Source organism: Alligator mississippiensis, chromosome 13 (genome assembly GCF_030867095.1).
Source record: "Alligator mississippiensis isolate rAllMis1 chromosome 13, rAllMis1, whole genome shotgun sequence".
Taxonomy (NCBI): Eukaryota; Metazoa; Chordata; order Crocodylia; family Alligatoridae; genus Alligator; species Alligator mississippiensis.
The window spans coordinates 47,817,039-47,827,670 of record NC_081836.1 but is presented as its reverse complement, the minus strand read 5'-3'; the positions used below and the strand labels follow the sequence as shown (position 1 = coordinate 47,827,670).

At 45.9% G+C, this 10,632-nt stretch overlaps 1 long non-coding RNA gene across 1 annotated transcript in view; it reads right to left on the bottom strand.

Annotated features, from left to right (window-relative positions):
* LOC132244616 (uncharacterized) overlaps positions 1 to 9,889 on the bottom strand; it is a 28,633-nt gene extending 18,744 nt beyond the window's left edge. Inside the window, exon 1 of the long non-coding RNA XR_009456226.1 lies at positions 9,810 to 9,889. This is a non-coding gene — a long non-coding RNA (uncharacterized LOC132244616). The remainder of the gene's footprint in view (positions 1 to 9,809) is intronic.
* Between the last annotated feature and the right edge of the window lie 743 nt (positions 9,890 to 10,632).

The window sequence follows — 10,632 nt, the reverse complement described above, 5'->3', positions numbered from 1 at the left end:
GGAATGGTAGGAAGAAAAAAAGAATTTCAAGAAATAAGGTAAACTTCAGAAAATAATTAGTTATTGGGAAGGCATTGTGATAAAGGATCCAGAGTATTTTAAAGGATAAAAAAAAGGTTTGGGAGTGACAAAGGCATATCACTAACAGGAAGTATAGGCCAGGTGGTACCATGAAAATGTAGATAATTAAGGGAGTAACCTTTGGCAGAAACTGAGCATGTACTGCTTGCCCTTTCACAGGAACAGGATGGCTGAAATCAGCAATCTAAAGGGGCTTTTCAAAAAGCAAATTAGTAAAGGAAATTTGAACAACCTCAACAAACTGGGCTATAAGTCAAAAAAATACGCCCAGGAACACTTTCTTGGACCTGTGCTTCCTGCACAAAGGTCTGCGGATTGAGTGAATGTCTTTGAAAGTGAAGACAAAAGGTAATTGAGCCGTTCAGGACGTAGTGAGGGGAGCAGTGGAACGTAACAGAGATCAGCAGAAGGACTCATTTTGGTAACCTTATAAATCAATGACCTGGAAAAGGGAACGTTCAGCAGAATGATGAAATTCACTGATTCAAAACCGAGTGTCCAGCAAGTGCAAAGCCAGACAGCAATTAAGCTCAGGTAATAAGCAGGAAAATGGGAAGAAGTTTATGTAACCGAGTGAATTATTTTCAAGGAAATAATACAGAGAGAAGCAGACTGAAAATCAGTATTTCAAAATGTAGGCAGCAGCATTCTGGACATTATCAAACCAGCTTCAGAAAATGGAATCTATCTAACATACTCGGAGCAGGCCGTATTAAAAAAGGATCTGGTGTTGCTATATATAACAGGTTTCTTCTTTTATTTTCTGCTTATGCAATCTTCTCTATAATACTCTACAAATACTCAATCTAATGACAAGAAAAAGGTTGTCGGGGAGGGAGAGAGGGCTAGCAGGCACCCTCCTTTTCTGAGGATTCGATGGGCCATCTAATCAAAGGGTCATGTTGAGGAAGAGTTTGAGAATCTCCGATCTAATGGATCCTCCTCTTGGTTATATCTGCTGCCTCTCATAGTACAGGTCATTTTACTTTCTAAGAGAATTTACCATGCTGCTCTGACCCCCAGGACTGAAGAGACAGATGATGCATCTCAACTAAGAGTTAACATCTACAGTACTACTCGATATTAATTTGATTATGAAGGAATGCTCAAAACCTACTCCCAAGTGGTGGTTGTGAAAGAAAAAGCCATGACAACACTGGCCCATTTATCTCAGTTTTGGAACAATATTTAAACTTGTCCAAAAAAAAAAAAAAATTCAGGAGCACAGCCTGTTAAATTGATTTTAAAACGGGAACAAATAAAAGATAAATAATTTCTGGCTGCCTTCATTTTTCTTCCAGCTTTTAGCATGAAGTTGGTGTCAGAAAAATGGTTTCAAGTTTTCCAGTAATCGCAGTTAGAATTCTGTACCAGGCAGATTAATGAAAATTAACGGCTGGACTTTAGGAGGAGATAAGTAGTCACTGCTCAGTCTATGTTGTTACGCAGTAATTCTAGGCAGGTTCTGAAGCTCTTAACCCCTGAACTGGCTGCACCTTTTAAATGGCTTAAAGCACTCATTATTCATCTTAAAGTTACATCGCACCAGGACAGGATTATCTCTAGTTAGTCTAATTTTGCTCCTGTTCCGTTAAGGTGTGGACACTTCCCACAGCTATTCTGCCCCAGTTGAAGTCCTCCAGCATCCCAGGATGCAGTGGCCTCTTCTGAATTAGGGCGGAGACACCAGGATGCAGCAGGGTTGTGCCTGGCACTTCTGCCCTACTACTCCCACGAGGAACAGCCAGAGCCGCAGCCCTGGAGCACTCGGCAGTGCCTCCCAGACCGACTCTCTGCTCTGAATGCCAGGGCTGGACTCAGGCCATGGTGCCTGCAGGGGGTGGCAGGCTGGTGCTCACCCCTCCTGCTGACCCATGGTTGAACCTGTGCCCAGCCCACATTTCACTACAGCACGTCCCCCACCCAGTGCCTGCACCCCCAGGACCCAGACACATGCCCTGTTAGGGCAGGGCTGGCCTGCTGGAGCAGGGGGAGCTTGGTGGCTGCAGCCCAAGAACCCAAAACCAGTTCCCACTGACTCCACACTCCGCCAAGCTGTGCAGGGTCCAGCCACCAGCTCCCCCCACCTGGCTCACCTGTCAGTGGCCATAGTTGGCAGAACCACCTAAAATTACCGTGTAACAAGGTCCTAACACACTCAGCGTAGACCAGCATGATATGACTTGAAACCACATTCTACGCCTCCTTCCCTACTTGGAACACATTTTAGAAACCTTTGTTTCCCCCACTAAACACTCTATTTTTAGAGCTATATTAGTATAAATCCAGTCAGCTGTGGAGTTACTCATGTTCAGATCCAGCAACACATAGTAAACAAGTGGTCTTTTAAGAGCAGAACCACAGGCTTACTCTTTAGGATCTGCCATAAACAATGATCCCAATTTGTGTTTGGGTTTTGGGACAGTTAGCCAACATAAGGCTCAGTGACTCAGTAGATCTTTTCCACCTCATGAGACCAGACTCCATAGCACAGGCTTAGCAACAACTCAAATTCACAAGAGGTCTATCTATTTACTTTGCAGAATGCTCTATACATGGAAATTGGTTCGGCAAAGGGAAGATGAAGGGCTTTAAAGAATCACTGTATATTTAAATGTTCAGCATTAATACTAGATAATCAGCCAACACTTTACCTTGATTTCATAAGCTAATATCAATTCCCATGGAAACAGAAGTGGCGCCCTGAAGCCATCAGCTGAATTGTTAAAATTCTGTGGATTTCAGCTGCGACGAGTCACTGAGCCGTGCACACTCCGATTTTCAAACTACGTTTCCAAACTTGGGGATTCCAATAAGCCGCAGAAGCTTCCAAGACCATTTTTTTCAGAATAGTGTTTACACACAATTGGTGTGTATAATTACATCAACTGCCAACGCAAGCATCGAGATGTTGCACACAGTTAACGTCTGTACATGCAATACCCACAACTGCACATATGCTTGGCTTAACAATGTAAGCAAACTGAGCTCCATCTTCTAAGACAGTTCTCTGGCCTCCATTACCAGGTATCTAAATACCTCACTGTTTTTAATGTGTTCAAACTCACACATTGCTATTATCCCAAATTTTAACCCTACTAAAACTATGGCAGTCCAAGCCAAGACAACCCCAACCCCATATGGTGCCAGGAACCAACATAAGGCAGCTAAACTTCTAGATTAGAAGGTATTGTGCTCAGGGGAGATACAGATGGTCTCCGCAGTGCTGTCCAACACACTTGTGAAGAAAAAGGTGTATTTCCTGGACAAAGAGTCCAGGTCAAAAGGAAGAAAGTTCTATGCCCAGGGGTTGCAGCAGTCCACTGGGAGGGAAAGTTCCCTAACCACTAGGCTATAGAGTCATGCTCCCTCTCGCTTACTCTCCCTCTGGCCCTCTTAGCTACCTAGCTGGCTAACTTTGACAGGACAGTGTTTCCTTGCCCACAGTCTCAGGGTTAGGGCACTCTCCCTGGTAGTGGAAGAAGTGGATTTAAATACCTTCAGATTGAAGTGAACCTAGAACCCAAGTTTGAACTTCCTAGGCAAGGGCTCTTACCAATAGGCTAGACAAAGGTGGATGCCACCACCACTAGCTAGCCATGTTTGGTACCGAGCTGCATGCATGCTTTCAGCACCAAACATTCACTAGACATGTTCTGCCCCTGCCTAAGGAATTGGGGACTTAGCATTACTACAGCTAGGTACCTTAACAGTGTTACAGTCAGTGAGCAGGCTCAATGTGGATTGCTCTTTGTGACTTGGGTGCTTAAAGACTGGGCAAGTCCCATGTAGGCATCTTGGAGGTTGACTAGGCTCTGGCCCTAAGTGACTTGCCAAAGGTAAGGCAGGAAATTCAGTAGTGTAGAGACATGATCCTGAGAAGGGTAGACTGCCTCCACGACAAAGAGCTGGTTGTGCCTACTCATACATCAGCACATCTTTATGACCCCGAGCTAAGTGTTTTCCTAAGTGTCTCTAAAACAGATTCCTACAAAAATACTATGAAGGAGGGCAGAGGATAATAGGCCCAGTTATTTCCCAAGCAATCCTTGTGTATGGAAAGAGCTCTGTTCAGCAAGCAGAACCTTCACTATTGTCATTCCCTCAGGCACAACCCTGGGAGAAGAGCATCATCCCGTGGTGCAATGATTAAACAGAGCCTCTGCTACCCCAGGAAAAGGGTCTGTGTAGCAAATATACTGCCAGGGGAAAGAACTGCAGGAGGACTCAAAGAAGTTGGATCCATATTAAACCTCCAAAAAGATAGTTCTGTGGCCCATAAAGCCCCCTAAAATACACATGGATTTGGAAGCATCCACTAGATTAGCAAGGAGACATTAGGACTAGGGACAGAAGTTACACAAACTGGTTTAAGTGATCAGAAACTGGTTTAACCCTGTAACAGAATATAAGCTCAGTGCACGTAACCCAGTTTCAAAATGGTCAAAACTGGTTTGAAATAAATCTGGTTGAATGTAGTATCAGAGTTAACTGATTGAGCTCAAACCAGTTTATGCAACTTCTGTCCCAGACCCAGGAGGTGGAGTAGAAGAAAACTCTCCTGCAGTTGGTAGGCTGCACAGCAGGTGTCTCCCTACGCATAAGAATGTTTCCACTCACCCAAAAGTGTACAAATAAAGACATTTTTTTGAAATACCTAGTTGGTCTAATAAAATATATTTCCTCCACTACAGGTTCTGATTCCGCGCACAATATAGTCCCGCAGCTGGAGATGGTAGCAGACATACGTCACTGTCAGATCTCTGGTTGATCTATTTACTCTTACGCAGCCATCCCTGGGGTATCTAATTTACTTGCAATGCCAGATTAAATTAAAAATGCTCACTGCCCACAGGACAAACATCCCCTATTTCTGCTCCACCCCAAACAGATCTGAGAAGTGACTCAGCAGAGTAAGGCTGGAGTGCTGCTGTAGCTGTGACTCAGTGTCAGTCATTAGCTGAACATATGCTTGACCCAATAAGAGATGCACGTTATGCTTCTTGACATTCATTTATAAACTCCAGCTATGAAGGATGACAAGTCAGAGGGAGCTACAAAACTTGATACCACTCCGTGGGGAATACATCATACACAACACATCTGACACTGCAGGATTCAGTCCTATAGTCCCTGACTCACATGGGCAGCCCTTCTGCCAGTATGACAAGCTGTGAGAGTGAGTTAGCAGGACTTGGCTCAATTTTGAATAGAAGTATCATATATTTACCATACAAGGTATAACTCAATTTTCTGTCTAAAATGACTTATTTTAAGTTAAGAAAACCAAGAAAGAAAACAAGTAAACACTGTGCGTGTCTCTACTAACATTGCAACAACCTAGGAACAAAATGGCTTCTGTCCTGCGCATTAGGGCTGTGTGAAGCTTCAGGTGGCGATTTGATTCGGAGGAGATTCGGCCCAATTCGGTGGCCGAATCGCCAAATCGGAATTGAATCAGGGGACCAATTAAGAGGTCCAAATTGATTCAAAGCTCTCTGAATCTTTGGAAAAGATTCGGAGAGCTTCAATGATTCGGGCAGTCCCCGCCCACTGCAGCAGGGAGCAGCAGTCTTGGGGCTCTGCGGGGCTTGTGGAAGAGTCCCCCATGTGGCATGGGGCAGCATGGATTGCCCCCACCGCCGGGCAGGAATGGTGAGTCTGGGGGGCGGGCTTCTTAAAGGGCCGGAGCTAGGGTGGGCGGGGCAGCCATGAGGGAGCTGGGACACCAGGAGGAGGTCTAGGGGGGCTCACGCAGAGCCCCCCACACAGCGTGGAGCAGTGGGGATCGCCCCCTCCTGGCAGCACCCAGTGAACTGGAACTTTTTTTTCAAAGTGCCAGGAGCTGGGGCAGGCAGGGCAGCCATTGCAGGACTGGGAGAGCAGGCAGGGGATGGGCCTGGGTGATTCAGAGATTCAGCCGAATCAAATCAGGACAGGGATTCGAATTACCAAATCAAATCATTGTCCCCCGAATCGGCCAAATCTGAATCCAAAATTAATACTAGCCGCTTCGCACAGGCCTAGTGCACATTAGCAGTTATCTGAGCTGTGCTCAATGCCCAGGGAAATCACTTGAAAGTGGAGCTGCACCCATGTTAACTTCCATGGAAGGGCTCTTAGAAATGTGGAAGTGTAGCAAAGGAGAAAATAAGCATGCTGCAGTTTCATACCTATACACTCTCTTGGTCCTTCCTGATCATGAAAATCTATTAGGTTTTTAAGAAAAAAGTATTTCATTTTCAAATTAGAGAACATGATCATGAGGAGAGGTGATAACAATTCCCACTTTGGCAGAATGATGGCACAAACATAGTGTGCTGTTAAAATGACTCTGTAGGTTTTTAATGTTCTTTTTACTCCACATTTTATTGCTGTCCTTAATCCATTTTTCTTTCATTATATGCTAATCTGTTTAATTTCTTGCTTTATGAAAACCAATAAAATGTAAATTACACAGAAATAATTTCTCTCACTCAAATATAACGAAGTTGCCAAGCATAATATCCTATCTGCATAATGTACTTTTTGCACAACTGGCTATTAAACTACAGTAAAAAAAATGACTTCTTTCCAAATAATGTACAAGGTGGCTGATGAACTCAGCATTCACCAGTACCATTCTAGTACCTGACAGTTTTCCAAGACTACCTCAAACTTTGAGTATAAAGTATTCATCTCATTGCGTGAAAAACCGTGACTTACGTTACAGACCACTTAATACAACACAGTTCAATAAAATAGGTTAGCACCAAAGCTAAGCAGCTGGGCCATAACTCAGCAAAATGATTGAGCACATGAACAAACACACACACACACACACACAACCACAAGCATGCATATAGACCAGGGATAGGCAATTATTTTGGCTGGAGGGCCACTTCATGAGTTTTAAGGATCTGTCAAAGGCCACATCCATCTCTGTCTTTCTCTTGCTCTCTCTCTCTTTTCTGCTTTCCTCTCTCTGTCTCCTCTCTCACTCCACCTCCTTCTCTTCCATCTCTGTCTCCTCCCCTCTCTTTCTCTTTCTCTCTCTCTCTCCTCTTCTCTCTCTCTTCAGCGCAGCAGAAACTCCTGCCTGAGTCCATAACTGAGCATCAGGGCTCCTGGCAAATTACAGATTCAGCTGGGTTCTGGAAGGAAGAGGAGGGGGTAAGGATGAGAAGAGACACAGAAAGAAGAGAAGAGACAGAGAGAGATGCTGCCATCCACCCATTGCAACAGGAGCTCTTGCCTGGGTCCACAGCTGACACTGCTGGCAGGTTCCAGGTCAGGACTCTGGGCAGGAGCTGCCATCATGCCAGGACAACAGTGGGTCAGCTGGGACACCACCAGCAGGTTCTGCATGTGGGCTCCTTAACCTGCCTGCAGCACCCACTATGGTGGAAGCCCCACACAGACCCACGGGTCCATACCTGAGGTTGCTGGGCAGAAGCAGTCACGCCTGCCTGCCCACCCACCTGGCACCATATGGCAGCCAGAGTCACCAGCTCCCCACAGGCTAGATACAGCGAGTTGGCAGCCATCCATCCATGAACTGAGTCAAATCTGTTGGCAGGCTGGATCTAGCCCATGGGTCATAATTTGCCCACCCCTGATATAGACCCACTGGGGCAACTCTTTGCTTTGGCTGTACTTTGCCACAGTTAAAGCACTGCACCATTGACTTCAGTGGAAATTTCCACCTCAGGATTATGCGGTTCTGAATACTAAACAAAGTATCACCAAGGCCAGTTCTTAACTGAAGCAAGATTCAATTAATACTGAAAAAAGGAGAAAAGGTAGCACATCACACTGAACAAATCAGAACATTTTCAGAGTGGTCACTAGGAAAGGAGAAAAAGCTGAAGACCTTACCACAGGAGAGAGACAGATTCTCTCCTGGGTGAAAACTTCACTCTGAGCAAGACCAGGTAGGATTGGGAAGCAATATCTTCATTTCAGCAAGGCCCCCTCATGATGCGTATGGAGGGGATTGTTTTGGGATAGCACATGCCCTTATCATGCCTAGTAAACTCCCTCCCTCTCTTACACATTGCATATCTTGGGAAGACATGAAGGACCTGGGTTCAGCATAAATGTACTGACAAGGAGTTTCCCCCAGGAAGCTGGTGGGCCAACTGTGGCCACATCCTGCAAATTCAACTTAAATCACCTGATTTCTGAGCTTGGAAAAGGAGCTCTCAATTAAACAAAAAACATCTTTGTTGTCATGATTGTCATAGCTGACTTTAACACTGAGGGGACACAGTCCCTTCCTTGAAACAGCTCTGCCTTTAGTGAGACCCAGGGTACTGACAGAAGTGACATTTTTCATGCTATCAATCCGTTAAAAGTGCTCTACAGCCATGCCCTGACAGAAGTGCACAGCTGCATTTAAAGTGCCCAATAGCATGATAAATGGATCCTCCTGTAATGAGGATTCAGATGAAGTTGCTCCAAAGCAAAGCATCTTTATTAACTTCTGTCTGTCCCTGCATATGATTGGGGGGCTCCAATCCATGTGTCCCCCTCCAGCTCAGGCTGGGCAAACCCCAGCCCAGAACTCCTTTCCCTCCCTCCCATCCTGCAGACAGCACCGGAGCTTGGGAGGGGAAGCAGGGCTAGGGGAGAGAGGCTGCAGACATTCATCTTCTTCTGGACTGGCTCCAAAGTAGAGCTTGATTCCCACCTCCACTCCCCTCCCACCCAACACTGAATGTCTATTGGGTTGGGGGGGCAGGGGAAGGAGTCACTCTAACTCATGGCACTTTCTGTAAAGTCCCATGAGTTAGAGCAGGGAGCTACATGTCTGCCAGGGCCCTCAGCATCCTCAGATCTTGCACAGGAAACCCCTGTTTGATCCTCTGCTCCAGATGGAGTGTCTTAGACCACAGAAAGCTGGAGGTGAGGTGAGTCAAAGAAGAGCTACAGCTGGAACTGGGCCAAAAGAGAGATCCCAGAGGTGAAGGAGGGTAGGATAATTAAAATGACAATAACTATAGATACTTAGACCATTAATAATCACAATATAAAAGTGTGTTGTTATTGGAGAATTGATGTATTCCTGTAGTTGAATAAAATTTATACCAGCAAAAGAGAACAAAATTATACTCTCATGGGGTGGGATCCCTAGGGACATCCATGATGCCTCTAGGGCCTTGTGACCATGCCAGCTTTGCCCTATGGGCACCTTCTATTCTTGTCTGCCACATCTTGATGGTTAAAATAATAGATGGTAGATGGGGAGGCTGCCCTCGAGTTGCTATGCAGTCACAGTGCTGGTGGACCCCACTAAACTATGTGGTTCTTAGACCCCTTGCTGGGTCCCGCTTTAAGTAAGTGTCTTGTGGGACACCCCAAGCCTTATGGACTAGATGCACGGCTCCAAAACTGCCCCTTTACCACACCTCATGCCTCACAGGTGGTATTCACATGTTGTTCCTCTGAGGCCTTGATCTAGCTCGACCTCCTGTCACCACTGGAGGCTTGGCCCCTGTCTGCATGCCTTCACTGGCACTGGGGCTCTGCACGGTAGTGTGCCCCAATGAGCCCTCCTCCTCCCCAATAGCCTCAGTCCACCAAATTAAAAGCAACAACATAAATATGAGCCCCCGGGCTATCACATAAAAGCAGCCATAACACTGGAGGTCACACTCTGTCCCTTTAAGAGTGCCAGTTTCTCGTTCAACAACGTGTGCCTCCTAGCCCCACATACTTTAGGAGCTCCTAAACCTCATTAGTCTCACCAGCAGCAGCGCAGGCACCCAGGTATCTCCATGGAGCTTTTCTGCATGAGCTCCACTCCCCCTGGCAGCTGCCAAGGCCCGAACTGCCTTCCCTCCCAGCCCTGGGGCTTATATGGGCCCAGGGCCCTGCCTTCTTCCTGTCACCTGACCGGGTGCAGATGCAGACTAATTCCCTCATTAGCCTGCTGCCATGGCAACCTGTACCTATGGGGTTCTGCCTGGCTTCTAGGACCCTCTCTCTAGGCAGTTTCTGACCTTAAAGGAGCAGGCCTCTCAGTGCCCTGCAACATACACCAAGAAAACTGAAAGAAGATGGGTATAGATCAGGAAGGAATAAGGCAAGGGAAGACAGAGGAAGGTAAAAAACTAGGAAGGGAAGAAATCAAGACAACACAAGGTAATGAATGCCAATTCTTTTTTTCATGGGGGGTGGGGGGATGGGTAAATGGAGTCGCCATCTGAGCAGCTGGGGTGAGCCTTTCCATTTTTGTACACATTAAACACATGACTTGACAACCTGAAATTCCAGCGCGCACCTTAGCAGAGGAGTAACAAAAACTCCAAGAACAGAGGAAAAAACATGATCTGATTTTTTTTTTTTTTTGTTCATCTTATGATTAGAACTGGCTACTTGCGTTTTCAAAATTCAGTTCCAGCCGCATTTCTTATATCTTCTACAAGGCAGGAATTTTAAGAACATTTCAGTTTTGGACCCTGAAACATGGTGTTTCTGAAACAAAACATGCTCTCTGAGTCCTGCAGCATCTCAGTGGACTCAACACACTTTCTGAGAAGCACCTGGGTCCCTGCCATGAGACAGTTT